General features: G+C 38.9%; 1 long non-coding RNA gene across 1 annotated transcript; it reads right to left on the reverse strand.

The window, feature by feature from the left end:
- Window positions 1-2,950: 2,950 nt before the first annotated feature.
- LOC115484952 (uncharacterized) lies at window positions 2,951-10,415 on the reverse strand. Its single transcript, XR_003945671.2, has 3 exons — window positions 10,335-10,415; window positions 7,942-8,134; window positions 2,951-3,991 (listed from the first exon to the last, which is right to left on the reverse strand). It is a non-coding gene; the product is annotated as an uncharacterized LOC115484952 (long non-coding RNA).
- Between the last annotated feature and the right edge of the window lie 3,951 nt (window positions 10,416-14,366).

The following is a 14,366-nucleotide window of genomic DNA, read 5'->3' on the forward strand; positions in this document are numbered from 1 at the left end:
AAGAGAATGAGACAGAGAGTAAAGGTAAATGATTTTCTATCCTTATCATTTGCAGGTTTTTTTGCATGGGAAGCCATTTGAACTGGTAAGCAAGTTATGGCAGTAACTAAACATTTGAACTGCTGCCCATGTTGCTAGGTGAGGTGAGCATTTCACTCAGGTCAGCTGGGTTAAATCTTGCCCAACATACTTATTCATAATGAAGTCTCTGGTGAGCTGAAAGGGTCTTTTCAGTCTCCACCTAGAACCTCATTTTGCTGGTGGTCATGGGGTGGGAGGGCTTGGGAGACCAGAGGAAATCATTATGTGGTTATACTTAAACACACAGGAAGTTCATGTTTAATTTTGGGTAGAGTGCCTCATCTGAGCCATTTCTTAAGCACAGAGGTTCATTTATGCCCATGTGACATGCAGTCTGCTCCCACATCCTCCTCCCTACACCAATTTCAAGTACACCATGCCCACTGGCAGTACACAAAGTGGAGCAGGTGCTGACTGAATGCAAAAAAAAAGTTACCTTCCCAGCTGGGCACAATAGAGCTGAACAAAAACACACCCACAACAAGGAGAGTGACATCTTTACCCCTGCTATGTACTGCTGGCCTTTGGAGGAAGCACTTGTGTGTCACAGAAGGACTGGTTTGATCCCACTTTTTCCCTCTCTGGCATACACCCATGGAAGATTTAAGTTAACTGCTCAAGAATGTGGTCTGTGCAGAGAGTAATCAGCACGTTATTTGTAGAAAGAATAATTAATTTTATGTGGGGTTTGCCTCATTTGTAAGAATCATAGTGAAAAAATGCAGAATCAGCACTGCCTGATCAAGACATGGTTCCTTCATCCAGGTTTTCTTCACTGCTGCTGTGGAGTGGTTCAGCTGAGCATTTGGAAAGTATTCTGGATTCCCCCATGTTTATGGCAAATGCTCTGCAGTCCCATTGCCAGGCACTATATTGCCAGAGAGAAACTCACTCCAAACTTCCTAATGCAAGGCATGGAATGTAATTTATGTTAGGCAACCTATATATTGTGTTAAAAGGACACCAAGAGAACAAGGGCCAAAAGCTGAGAGATTTTTGTGATAAAAGACTGGGACCAAGGCAGCTGCTAGAAAATGAACTGCATGAAGAGGCACATCTGTATTTGTCTGCAAATTTTACAGTGTACAAAAGAACATTTATAAAACGTGCAAGAGTGATGTGTGTGCAGAGCACTGAGTGCTTCTAACACATTGATTTATTATAACATTTGACAATAGTTTCCCAGTAATGGATCCTAACTGTTAGTGACGATTTTAGAATTCAATTGGAATGAAAACAGGCTTTTGTCTCTTTATTCCCTTATGAGTTACACACCACTTTGGAAGTGATCACCTGTGTCGTGGTATTCTGCAGCTGGCCAGTGGCACAGCATGGTCTATACAAAGAATGCACAGACCAAAGGTATTTCATACTCTCCAGCTTTCCAACTCTGTTCACAAGTCTTGCATTTAAATGTACATATTCTTTTTAGAGGTACTAATTGCTTGATTTTTTTTTCCCTGAGCAATTAATGCCGCTAATTAAACACAAAAAAGAAAGCTTTATCCAGCACATTTATAATTAATGACAGTTTAGGTAACTTTAAAAATATTACCCCACATTTTGTCTAGTTAAAAACTATTTCACCCAGAGAGAAGTTGCAAATGAGTCTTTCAGAATGTTTAATAAAAGGCATCTGAGTCATCTACTCAGTGAACAGGGTGCAGTTCTTAGGAAATTTGGGGCTCTCAGACTCAGGTGTACTGAAGAGGCTGTCAGTTGTTAGCCCCATGCAAGTGATGTTGGATAATAAGAGATGAAGGTCAGGAACCAACTGCTGCACAAACAGAGGGTTAGTTCTATTTTCTCAACTTCTATGTCCAAGTCTTGCATAAGTCCTGAAGAAGAAATCATAGAATCATGGGCTTGTTAGGGTTGGAAAAAAAGACCTTTAAAATTGTTAAGTCCAGCCATTAATTCAGCACTGCCAAGCATGACACTAAGTTATTCACCCAAACACCTCATATACACATTTTTAAGTACCTTCAGGAACAATCACTTCACCAGTTCCCTGGGCAGTCCATTCCACTGCTTGGAGCCCCTTCAGTGAAGAAATTTTTCCTAATATCCAGTCTAAACCTCCTTTGGTGCAATTCCTTTCATCCGGTCTCTTGTTACATGGGAGAACACACAGACCCCCATCCGGCCACAACCTCCTCCCACACAGTTGAGGAGACCAACAAGGTCTCCCCGAAGTGTCCCTTGCTCCAGGCTAAAACCTCCCAGTTCCCTCAGTTTTTCCTCGTAGGACTTTTGCTCCAGACCCTTCCCTGGTCTCCGTCGCCCTTCTCTGGACTCATTCCTGCACCTCAATGTCTTTTTGAAGTGAGGAGCCCCAAACTGAACACAGGATTTGAGGTTTGGTCTCATCAGTGCTGAGTACAGGGAGATGTACACTGCCCTTATCCTGCTGGCCACTCTATTGCTGATACAGGTCCAATTGGTATTGGCCTTTTTGGCCACCTGGGCACATTGGGAACTCATATTCCTCAAAGAACCACTGATGGGAGAGAGGAGAGAATAACATTTTTAGGAAAACGAGATTCCAAGCTCAAAGATCCTTGGAATAGCATTTCTTTTTATTTCCAATGCTAGAGAGGCCTTTCAGATATTTAAATTTGTCTTTCTTGTCAGAAACACTAGCCTAGAAGAAGCTGGAGAATTTACCTTCTATATGTAAAAAAAGGTAGTAAGGTCTAAAAAAGTAGAGTTATATATATAAATATTCACCCCAAAACTCAGCTCCACCTTCTACTTTCCATCATCAACCTATAAAATTCATACTTTAAAAACATTCCTTTCCTTGAAAACCAAGATCAGCTTAAGCAAAGTTGATGGCAGCAGAGATCACCAGAAGAGGAGATGGGGCACAGTACACTGGACACAGAATTTTATTCAGAAAATGAGAAAAGGTATTGCCTTTGGGAATTAATGTGGCACACAACCAAATTGCAATAGAAAGAGTGCATCTTGTACACTCACATCTTTCCTGGCATAATTTTGGTAGCTATTTTGTTTAATAGTCCAACTCTTTTTTTGCAGGTTTTAGCTCATTTTCAGAGCAGAAGCCATTGATTTCTCCACAGTTCAATTTTACATCCACAGTCACCAGTCACATGAGAAAGAGCTCATCTGCCTTGGTATATGCCAGATATTAGTTCTTCTGGTTAATTTATTTTGTTGAATAAAGAAGAAATATGTTCAAATGAAAGTCTCCCATTTGGTGTGCAGGGGTGAACATTAGTACATTACATCCAAATCCCTGCTCACTTCCTCATTCAGAAAGAGGGCGACCTTGTTTTCTTTGTTAAATTGTCCAATTGTAGTTTGAACTCCCATTTCACAGATTTGCAGAACAGATCCACTGCTTTGTCTGTTCTCATTTGTTTCAGTTTCTTTAGCTAGTTTTCCTTATGTGCAATTCATATCTCATAAAGCTTTTTTTGTGTGTGTGTGGCAAGAGAGCCCGTTCCCAAGTGTTAATGTACAACAGATTAGAAATAAGCCATATGCTCCCCTAAATTAATAATTCTGCTTACTAAAGAGAGAAACAGAAACAGTGTTGAGGGCTCTGGGTGAAAGCCTCATACTTTCTGCTGTCATCTGTGTAGAAATCAGAGGGGTGGTCTTGTTCCATGATCCTGACCCAGCCCAGTCAACAGCGCTGCCGAGCCTTCAGTCCAGGACCCTGGAGAGTGCCACCCCCGTCCCCGCGGGACCGCCCGCTGCTCCCGGGGCTTGGGGGAAAGGATGACAAGAGAACACGTCTTTTCAGTGTATGGGGTCGGCTATCCATCCTGTTAAGCGGGAGACAAGGCAGATATGTATGCTGGTGTTTTACGTGAGAAATTTCCCTCAGGGAATGTTTTCTTTGTTCAACATATATTCCACACTTCTGCCTGTTCTTTGCCTGCAATGGGAAAATAGTTTGTTTAAGGAGATTTTGTATAGACAGTCCTTAGTTTTTTTTAAGTTGTCTGTTGAAATAGGACTTTTGAATCTTTTGATAGCATAGAAATGTCTCTGAGTCCTTCCTTCCTCCCTCTGAGAACTGCATAGAGACACTTTACCTGTCACCTTTGCCTGCATTGTTTACATCCCTCAACCGCAGTCACACAACTTTCCTGAGACAGCAATAACAGCTGCAGAGTTACATGGGCAGAGTTTTACAGAAAGTACAATGTGTTTTTACCTGGCAGCTACACTGGAGAACGCTCCTCTCCAAGCATTGTTGGCAACACTCTGCAGATAACAGGGTGAAAAGTTTGAAGTTGAGTTTAAGTATGATTGACTTTGATGATAGAGTCTAGAGCCTATTCTGGTTTTGGAGTTTCTTTCTCCAAGCGATTCTCCTGATAGGGATTTTACTAAAAATCTCCTCATTGGAATGACTTGATAGAATCCTAAAAATAGGTGACTGAGTGGATGTTAGCATACATGTTTGGAAATATGTGCTCAGTTTTTAAATTGAAAAGTATAATTCAGATCACTTTTCATCTCACAGTTTCATTGTGATGATCAGCTGGGAGAACCGAAGTGTCTCCTGCTTTTTAATGTCTTAGGAGAATAAACTATGCAGAGAAAAGAATGCACAATGGGATTCCTTTTATTACTTAATCAGAAAACAAACCCACACTATTCCCTATGAGAGGTGTTATTCTTCACCAACACAAAGCACAGAAATTGCTTTAGGCATTCTCATAAAAGCAATTTCAGTTATAAAGAGAAACACAAGGTAAGGAGGAAATGTTCAAGAGCTGATGTTTTCTCTTATTTAACTGACAGGTTTCTTGAACACTTGGCTGGCTTTTTATTTCATATCTGTCAGAAAATTTATTCCAGCAGGTAAGATTCCTGAACAAAATATTGAGCAGAATATTTGTTTACTAATTAGCTGCCAAATGGCTGACTACTTATTCTTGCACATGGATAACATACATCATCAATACAGTGCACATGAAAACACACATATTATACATATCAGTAAGCATGTGGGTGGAGGATCAGATGATCACTTTACATCAGTTCCAGCATTCCTTTTTGGTGACTCTGTCTGTGAGAGTGCACACATCCATGCATAAAACTCTCTTGCTGATGAAGGATAGGACATGACAGGCATTTAGTTACAGGTTATTAGTGATTTGAAAGAGTGGGTGTAAAATGGGGCTCTAAGAACAGCTGCAGAAAAGATTTTTTATTTTTGTAGAGAAAAAAGAGAATGCTTCATAGTACTATAAAACAACAGATTTGAAAAAGTTCCAAAAGAATATCTGAAATTCCAGATCCTTTTCTAAGACCTTGAGCAAAAACCTCTTTGTGGTTGCTGACATTAAATACATGCTATACAGCTTGAGCAAACCTAATGCTTCTATTCAAGACTGTCTCAAAGGAATGAAGCCAACTAAAAGATTAGATGGAATCTGAGTTTTAGATCAGAGATTCATTTGTAACAGGATTCCCTTTAATAGCAAGTGCTATTTAATATTATTGATGTGGGCGTTCCGGTCCCCAGAAGCATGTCATCTCCTTGAAGGGCTCTGTAATTCCTTTGGTAAGATGACTGTACAGAAGCCCCCTTCCCTTTTGATAACTGACCCAGAGGGCATTTACTGAGTTCAAAGAAAAGGCATATTTTTTTCACCTTGCAAAGGCAATCTATATAGAAGAGAGAGCACAAAGAATTTCACTTTTTTCCCCTCCTATGGGCACTGTATTTAATATGCCTACTCATGAATGTTTCTTGTTCTAAACTGTTGACTCATCTTTACTTAGGTGTATATTATCATACAGCATTCTGAGCAAGTGATGGCATAACCTTATCTGTTATATAGGCTTACCCCAAATAACATTCTTTTTGAGTCAACTGCCCAAGAGAACAAAACTAATGGCATAATAAAAGATGCAGACCATATGGGTGCTGACTTGCAGACAAAAATAACTGTAAAAGTTAATACAAAACTTCATGGAACTCAGTACAGCCATTTCTTGTGATTCTGTGATTTTAGCCCCAAGAAAAACACAGGACTAAATCCTTGAAAATCAGAACGAAACTGTGATTTTTTTTTCCTTTTCTTGATTCCTGAATATTGGTTAAATCTCTGACATGTTCAGATGTCCTGCTCTCAACAGGGATAAGGCTGATTTTTTTTTCTTAATAGCTGGTACAATGCTGTTTTTTGGATTTAGCATGAGAATAATGTTGCTAACACACAGATGTTTAGCTGTTTCTCAGCAGTGCTCATACTTCTTCAAGGACTTCTCAGTTTCCAGTTCTCTGCCTGAGGGGAGGTGCAAAAGAGGCTGTGAGAGAACACAGCCAGGACAGCTGGACCAAACTGGCTGAAGGGATATTCCACACCATGCCCAGGATATAAACTGGGCAGGAGCTGGGCTGGAGGGTCTAATGAATGCTTAGGGCTGGGTTGGGCAGCAGTCAGCTGCAGCGGTGAGCAATTATAGAGTGCATTATTTCTCTTCCTTAAGTTTTATTCCTGTCTCTCTTTTTGTTGTCTTCTTTTTTGATTACAATAATTATTAATATTATATTTTTTATTTCAAGTATTCCACTGCTTTAAAGATGTTACTTATTTCAAAATTTAAAAATAATTTAAAATTAATTAAAAATATATTGTGATTATTTCTTTTTGAAGGGAAATCTAAACTTTATTCCTTAGTTATAATCCCCCCATACCTAAAGCTTTTACAGCAAATCTGACATTGTGTGGCAAGAACTGCAGCATGTGTTAATCCATTTATTTTTTCTTAATACTGTCCTGTGGCACATTCATCACATATGCAAGCAGAATTTGAATGGAATTAATTAGATTTAAAGGTACAAAATTTCTACTTACAATTCAAGAACAGTACACAATTTCAGGTTATTAATCTTATATTTCAGGTTTTCATGTTTAAATTTCCAAAGATCTCATTCCAGATTTACACCGGAGATTAATTGCAAAAAGGCAGCATAAGTAATTTTCAGTTACTTTTTAATATATTTTGTTTCTTATCCTCTTCATAAATACTATATTTAACATATGTAACTGATGAAGGTATACAGGCAGTAAATGTTTCTGTGTCAAAATGCATTAAAACTCTTCCTGGATATCTTTTTTTTTTGCAGGGAAATTAGTAAGACTTTTTACTACTAGACTGTCAAATAGTGCCACAAAGACTAAAGCCACTTCAGGAAAGAAGACATTATTTCAAAAGGTCATATTTGCCATTTTGCCAAATACTACAGATTTTATGGACATTATGTTACTATTCATGAATTTACCATTCATCTGCATTAAGAGGGACAATTCTCAGCTGAGAGAGCTCGGCTGCCACTGTGGTTGTGTCAGATTTAATGGGAACTGGTGGTGTTCATCACCATCCTGGGGTAAGATTTGGAGAGAACAAAACACAAATCACTGCATTTCACTATGACCTCTGTAACCTGTCTGGGTTTTGAATCAGATCCCACATAATCTAAGGTAGGAAAACATTTCAATTACCTTTAAAAAGTAGGTTCTAACAAATAACCAAGCAACAAGGCCACAGTAGTCTCAGCTGCTAGGAGGAGTCTGATGCTCAGCTCCTGATCTGTGCTTAAGAACATCCTGAAATGGATCAGCACGTTCCTAACATAAAATTTCTTGGAGTAAAATAATCACCTTCTAGAGGTGCTAAATTAGTCTGTACAGGTCACTAGCTTCCCCAGTGCATACAGAAACATCAAGTACTAAAGACCAGAGAGTTGTAGTTAACACAGTTACTTATCACCTGTCTATCCATAGGTGGAGACATAGATCTTCCAGGGATCTCTACAACTTTGCTGCTGTAACTTGGTTTTAGTAAAGCAAAGGTCACACATACCCTCAGTAAAGCTCATCTTCTCCCCTGATGGTCCTTTCCCTGTAACAATGACAGATTAGGTAAGATGGGGAGCCCTGATCAACTTCCCCTGCTTCTTCAGAGAATTCACTGCACAGGCTGATAAGGAAAGTGCTGGTGCCCAGACATGTCTGTCACTATCCTGGTCCTGTCTCCCATCCACTCTGTGAATTTTCTAGAAAAGAAAAAGGCAATAGATTTTTATCATATCCCTTTCATATCTTCTTCACCTTTGCAAGATTTTCTGTGGTCTTCCCAGCCTTACTTCATGCTCCTACCCCCTTTCTGCTGTCCCACCTTGATATCAGCAAGCTTTTTTTTCAGCAAGATGATGATATTTACTTCAATATTGGAAGCAAATGCTTTAATTACAAATTAAGCAGTAAGAGTAAAGTTAAAGATGCATGCTAAAGACACAGAAATATTTAGATGACTAAACTGAAACTAATGCATGTGGGTGGTTCATGAGTGATATGCCCTCTCAGACTGGAGGACAGTTGTTGGAAAGAGCTGTCATTCTCTCCTGCTACAGCCTGAAGCAAGCCAGCTCATTTTTCTGCTTTCAGAACTTGATAATGACTGAAAGGTTGCAGAAAAAGCAAAAAGTTTGGGATTCAATGAGGAAACCAATAGTTTATATTTCCCCAGTTTTACAGTCAAATGTAGACCCTTTGATCTAGGCTACTAGAAGATAGTAACTCTTTGAAGAAGACATTAGAAATTTATAAAGTATCTCAGAGATTTGATATCAAATAACAGATAGCATTTATGCAGCAATTTTAAAACAAATAATCTTTCATTTCCTTACAAGCTTCCTATAGAAATTAACCCCATTGCTACTAAATTTTTAAGCACATTTGAGTAGCTTGTGTACCTTCTTGTACATCTATCTTTTCACATTAGTCAAATGAAATATTTAGGATAAATATTTTTCACATAGTAAATACTAGCAAAATAGACCCAAGTAACCTTCCAGTTTTATATATCTTGTTTTTTATCCTGATCTTAAATACTATATTCAACCTTTTAGCTTTATATATTGTTGTGCTGAGCTAAGGTTAGCACAGACATGAGGATTATAAAACCATCATCTTTATAATTAATTTTAGCCAAGTTTGCTCTGTTAGGATGAAAATAACGGTTAAAAAGAAAATTGTTAAAAGACAGATCATTATTTCTCTAACTTGAATAAATATTGTTTGGGGGTTTTGTTGCATTCTGAAGGGCAAAAATTGAGATAAAACCTAGTGTAATGTATGCAGAGGTGTCTGTGGCAGACTGACCAGTATAAGATACCATGCAAACTGAGATATTTAATAACGCTAATCAATTCAGAATAAAATTCTTGCAATGCTCATGCTGCTAACACACGTGAAAAATACAGAAAATGGCAAGATTGCTTCTGCAGAGCCAAAAAATAGTTGCAGTAATAATATCAACCATCTTTCATGTGTACATCACTTGTTTGTGACATACAGTTTTCCAGGTTGCACCCATGTTAAAATATACATTTATGAAGACCAAATGTTTTGTGTTTTGCCATGAGCTCTTTAGTTCCTTTTTCAGCTGAGACCATTTGTTGCAAAATTTGATTGGGAAGGAGTTGTTTTCATCTGTGGCCTCATGGTGCCTGTGTCCATGGAAATTCTGAAGAGTTTATGATATTCTATGCTACCAAATGCTTAAAGAAGAATAATGTATTGTTTACCTGTCTTCAATATATTTTTCTCATCTGCCTGGAATTTCCTGCAGAAGACACCTGTTTTATTTCTCTGAAATAGATGGGAACACTAAGGCACGTCCTTCCAAGGGGATGCTGTCCTGGTTCTAGGTACTTAAAGGGGTAGGTTTAGGTTTTCTTTCACAGAAACACAGAATCACATAATGGGAAAGGTTGGAAGGGTCATCCTAGAGCATACCTCACAGAATTGCAACCAGACAGCTCTTGAATATCTCCAGTGAGAGAGACTCCACAGCCTCTGGACAATCTGTTTTAGTGCTTAGTCACTGCAACATGAAGTTCTTGCTCATGTTCAGGTGGAATTTCCTGTGCAGCAGTTTCTGCCCGTCACCTCTTATCCTAGTGCTCAGCACCCCTGAGAACAGCCTGGCTGCATTCTCTCTGCACCCTCCCTTCAGACACTGACCAGACATTGGTGAGGTTCCCTCTCAGTCATCTCTTCTTGAGGCTGAAGAGATCCAGCTCCCACAGCCTTTCCTTGAAACAGAGATGCTCCAGTCCCTTAATGATCTTTGTAGCCCTCTGCTGGACCTGCTCCAGGAGCTCCACGTGTCTCTTGTGCTGAGGAGCCCAGACCTGGATAATATTACCACAGATGCTGCCTCACCAGAACTGAGAAGAAGAACAGAATCACCTCTCTCCACCTGCTGGAAATCCTCTTCCTGATGCCTCCCAGGATTCCTTTGGGCTTCTGGGCCACAAGGGCACACTGCTGTCCTTACAGTGGCAGCAGATACAGAGCTGTGGCTAAGGAAAAGCTGGATAGACCACCTTGGTGTAGGACAGCTGGAGAGCCCAAGGGCACACTGTGGTTACTGAGCCCTGTGATGCATTTTCATCAATGGCAGTTTTGCAGGGCCACATCACTACATGCCTCATTCTCTCCTGACCACTTCCTTGTCTTTCAGCTTCTGCCACCTGCAATTACAACAAATGACTATGACTTCTGATGCTCCTTTGCATTTGGCTTGAGCAGTATAAACAGGTTATTAAAGGAAGCTACAAGAAAGCTGTACATGCCTACTGACTCTGAACAGGTTTTACTTATGCAGCAAATCAGAGCCTATCCCAACATCTAGGCTGTGATCAGAACTAGTTTAAGCATAAGCTACTTTGGAGAGTATGTCCCAGCTTGAATAAAGCAGGGAAACACTAACAAAACTAAGAATTATTCTACATAAAAAGTCTTCATATTTGCTTTATGCAAAGAGCACAATCTGAAACTAAACACAGGTCAAGCTTGTGGTTTTTTAACATGGTTAGCTCAATCTCTCTGTGATTAGATGTTACTTTTATAGCTACTAAAGAAGCAACTGAAAGTGTTTTTGATATTCTCTGGAAGCATCTGCCACATAAAATTAAAACATAATGTTTCCAGAAAACATTGGTACGTTGACTTTGCTATCTGTCATTAGAGGATAATCTTTTGTGTTATTTGCAATCTGATATACTTGTAACTTTCCTCTTCTTCATAATAATTGTTCTTCTTTCCACCTGAGTAAGCTAACAGAAGGATCTGGGGTTTGAACTTGTCATTCTCTCTTCATTCACTCTTCCTTTCAACCAGGCACACAGAAAAATAGCTCTTGTTCAATGCCGAAGTACTGGATCCTATCTTTTCAGTGCTGAAAAGAAAAACCACTGAATTTTTCTTTTAAAAAGCCACACTTGTCATTCCTCATGTTCAAGCCTAATCACAGATATTTAAGGCGTCTGACAGCCACAAGTGACATTGCTTACAGTCTCTTGAAACATGCACTTCTTAGCTTTAATATCCTTTCAAATAACTCTTACTTGTTATTTTCATTTAAAAGAGAAAAGTGCTCATTTTTCAACAGTATTGCATTAATGCAAAACAATCTTTTTTGGATCTGGAGGAGATATCTGTTTGTAAACCTAGCTCCTTCTTGTGCCTTCTGTGCAATTGGCAGGGAAGTTAGCTGGAAGGGGCAGAGCAGGTCACCTTTCCACAGCCCATTGTGCAAGGGCCAAGACACTCAGATGAGATTCAGATGATCAGCTGTTCCAAACTGGTGCTTTGTTTCATTTATTTTCTACTCCAGTTGGAAAGAACCTACAAAGTCCAATGGCCTGACCTCTTCAGGGTTAACCAAAACTTAGAGTATATCGTTAATGGCATTGTTCAAATGCCTCATAAACACCGACAGGGATGGGTGATCCACCATGATGTACCACCTCCCCAGGAGGGAATAGAATAGAATAGAATAGAATAGAATAGAATAGAATAGAATAGAATAGAATAGAATAGAATAGAATAGAATAGAATAGAATAGAATAGAATAGAATAGAATAGATTTGTGTTGGAAGGGACCTAAAGGATTTTGTAATTCCAACCATTCTTTCCATAGGCAAGGACACCTTTCACCAGACCAGATTGCTCAGAGCTCCATCCAACCCGGCCTTAAAGACTTCCAAAGACAGGGCCTCCTTAACTATTCTGGGCAACATGTTTCTATGTCTCATCACCCTCACAGGAAAGAATTTTTTTCTCATCTCTAATCTAAACCTACTCCCTTTCAGTTTGAATCTAGTCCCCCTTGTCCTGTCACTACATGTTTTTGTAAACAGCCCCTCTCCTTCTCTCTTGTTTGCTCCCTTCAGGTCCTAGGAGACTGTAATTAGGTCACTGTGAAACCTCTTTTCCAGGCTGAATGAAGCAGAACTTTGACTCTGCTTTAGCTTGTTTTCATGCCTTCACTGATTTATAACTAATATTTATCACTGAAGTTACAAACACCTTATCATTCTGAGCAGCGATGAGAGGCTAGTTTGGGAGGAGATGAAGGAGCTGCTGTTTCTAGCACACGGGTTGGAAGGAACAAGCTGTGTCATTCTATGTGGAATGGAAGCTAAAGACACTGAAAAATATCTCTGCTTTCTTGCAATTTCAATTTCCCAGTTGCTCTGAGCACCAGCTATGTAATTAGCTCAGGGGTTAGGGATACAACTTGGTAGGGGCTCACTGTGCTTTGAGCACTACCCTTTGAATAGGTGGTCATACTGCTGGGAGAAGACTTGCTCAATCTTCAAAACTTTGTTAGGCTGCTGTGAAATGCTGATGTTGTTAGTGTGTACATTAACAGAATCTCAGAGAGCTAAAAATCACTTCTGTTAGGAAATGTGGGACAGCCTCATTAAAAAAAAAAAATTGCTTGTTGTAAAAAATTCTTCATTAGAGTATCTCCAGCTAAATAATTTCAGAATAAAGCTGATCAAACAATTTCTGAAATTTCTTATTGGGTAATTCAGTACCATATTAAATGCCATATCAACACAATGCCTTCATTATTAACAACCAATGCCATGGTCGTTATTCCATTGGGAGTCTCTCGAGGGCTACAGTCCCTCTAGGGGTTTCCCTGTCTGTCTTCACAATAATTGACCTAGCAAAAAAACCCTTTCCTTTTTCACTAAATGAACTTGAAGTTACATTAAGCAGGGTGAGCTGATGAAGCCACTCCTCACCATGGAAAAAGGAAAAAACACTTCTTGTGTTTCCCCTCCTCTCTGTCACCTGCTCCCACCACATAGGCAGCACCAGGCACCTCTTTGTGACCTATTCAGCTCAGTAACACAGCATACAAGCACAGCAAAAGAGAACATTTTCTGTGAGCAGTGAGCTCAGTTGGCTTGGGGAGGGAGCTGATGAATATTAGAGCAAGTAGAGAAGGAGAGAGAACTCTGTAGGAGACAACAGTGCCTGCAACGAGGCCCTGTGAGCACAGGAGGAGCAAAACCTCCCCTTCTCAAGGGACAGTGAAATGTTAGAAAAAGGGATTATGGAAATACATGCCAGAAAATTTTACCCTCTGTTTCTTTCTCAAATGTGTCAGTGTTTATTTCTGTGAGTCTTATCAGGAATACTGGTCAGGGAAAGGAAGAAAGATGAAATGCAATGGAAACAGATCATTATTTCTAAAATCACTGGAACAATTATTAACAAGTATTAACTTGGACAATATAAGAATAAAAACTCATTGCATAATTCCATTATGGTTTTCCTTTTTTAAAATATATTGCTGCTTTCTGACAATTTTCATGTATTCAATAATTTTGTTGTTTCAAGATTATCTAATAATATGTCTTTAATTCTAGCATTTAAAACTAGTTTTCAGTCATTAAATCAAATACTCTGAACATGCTGAATAGAAAAATTTATTATTATAAAACATATAAAAAGCACATTTATATAGACTATAGAAGAAAATATTGTGAATAGAAAATACATTACTCATGGAACTGGTAAAATGAAAACACTTGAATACTCATTTTTCTATATACAATGCATTGCATAATATCAGTTTTATTAATAAAATGTCATAAAAATTAAAACAAAATTAAAATTCAAACACTACAGTATGAAAATATAAAAAGTTCATTGAGTGGAACTGTATTCTGGAAGGTAAGACTAGTCTGACTAGGTAGTGCACAGACCTAAAGTCCAGCTCTGTTACCAATGATACTTCAAACTCTGAGAACAAGGCAGGTCATAATAAAGAATATTCTGTCTATGCCACCTGTTGAGAATTCATCTTCTTTTCTTCCTTTAGGCTGGTCTCCTATATCAAGCATAGGAGATTAGAGGTCCCTCCAAGAATTTCTTTCATGTCAGGGCAAGTTTTTTGGGAAAGTGTTTGCTCCTCAT

The sequence above is a fragment of the Serinus canaria genome, chromosome 2 (assembly GCF_022539315.1).
Source record: "Serinus canaria isolate serCan28SL12 chromosome 2, serCan2020, whole genome shotgun sequence".
In the NCBI taxonomy this organism is placed as follows: Eukaryota; Metazoa; Chordata; class Aves; order Passeriformes; family Fringillidae; genus Serinus; species Serinus canaria.